This window comes from Pogona vitticeps, chromosome 4 (assembly GCF_051106095.1).
Source record: "Pogona vitticeps strain Pit_001003342236 chromosome 4, PviZW2.1, whole genome shotgun sequence".
NCBI classification, from domain to species: domain Eukaryota; kingdom Metazoa; phylum Chordata; class Lepidosauria; order Squamata; family Agamidae; genus Pogona; species Pogona vitticeps.
Window position 1 is genome coordinate 151,880,104 of NC_135786.1, and position 1,595 is coordinate 151,881,698.

A 1,595-nucleotide genomic window follows, 5' to 3' on the forward strand; every position below is an offset into this window, starting at 1 on the left:
TCCCAGATATATTTTTGGACAAAAACTCCCATAAGCCATCACTGCTAGCCAGGACTTTTGGGAGTTGTAGCCCAAGAACATATGGGGCTCCAAGGCTGGGTACCACTGTCCTAAAATAACTCTGGACAGAGACATCAAGGAGCAAGCAAAATGAAGATCAGGTTGCCAACACACTTGTTGCTCTTGCATCTTGCAGTAGAATTGTGGAAGACAATAATCTTTTATGGGTTGAGGAAGAACGAAACTACAACCACAGCCAAAGTTTAGCTTCAGAAAGTGTTTGAGAATTTCTCTTTCCCCTGGAGAAAATTGGTGAAATTATCCCCTCATTTTCTCTTTCTTCAATAGGGCAGAGAATTTCAAAGGGCCATTTGTGTTCAGCTATATAATTAAGGCAACACGTGTTCATCATCCATCTCTATATCCATGTAAACAATGTAAAACTAACACAAAAAGGCCTCAAGGCCTGGCTTGTATCAATAGAGAATGTGTCATGCCTTGTTAAGCAAGTTCAAGCATTCAAATGAGGCCTATGTTTCTGTCCTCTCGGAACACACTAGTTCAGTTCTGAACAGAAAAAAAATCTCCTTGCACAAGGGAAAGTAAAACCTCCTATGGAAAATGAACCCAAAAGAGGTCTCACAGGAGGCCCAAGATCAGGACAGTGGGGCATCCCCCCCCAAAAAAATGGAGTGCACAACATTAAAAATGTGGTGATTTCCCTATTGCTTGTTCCATGGGTCGCCCTGAAAGCACTTACCAGGGATGTAGGAAAGTCTGTCGTTCTAAGTCCCAAGTCTGAGACTTTTGTACCAAGTCCCAAGTCTGAGTCCCTATTAATAATAAGCTTTTTTCCTCAGAGAGAGAAAAAGAGAGATAGATGGCTTGTAAATCACCCATTTTTGGTTCCATCTGCCCTGCTTGCCTCACTTTCTCTCACCATTCCACCCAGCTTCTAAGAAAACCCGCACTCCCCATTGCTACCTCTGCCAGTGTCTTTTGCCAGTGTTTGCCTGCCTCTCCTACTGTATACCTTCTGATGAGTATTGCAAAGCTTCTTCTGGGTTTATGGTGTCCATTAAAATAATGGGGACTTAAAAGCCCAACTTAGAAAATAGATATGAGTCATGAGTCAGGTCTGAGTCATGGGGGCAGGGAACCTAAGTCAAGCACGAGCGGAATCACTAGTGTGACTTAAATCTGACATGACAGCAAGTCATGTAGCTCTAATCCCTATCCCTGTCACTTACTGTATGGACCTCTATGACAATAATATGAGTCTTTACATCTGCCCCAAGTACTTCCAAGGGCATAGGCATGATCAGTGGACTAAGAATTTGGAAAAGTTATCTGTTTTGTATTCTACTTTCAAGAGCCCGCAGCCAGCATAGCCAGCAAGGGATTCTGGGAGTTGTCCATGACAGATTGTGGAAATGCCCTTTCTGGCAACTTTGTCACAATAGCTGTTAACATGCCTTTCAGGTGTCACACATGTGGAAAACAATAAGGCAAGAAGATAAAAAGGGTCATGGTGGAGAGCAAAGGCACTGGGAGGCAAAGCTGGTAGCAAAGAGTAAGGGCTGCATTTAATGTAT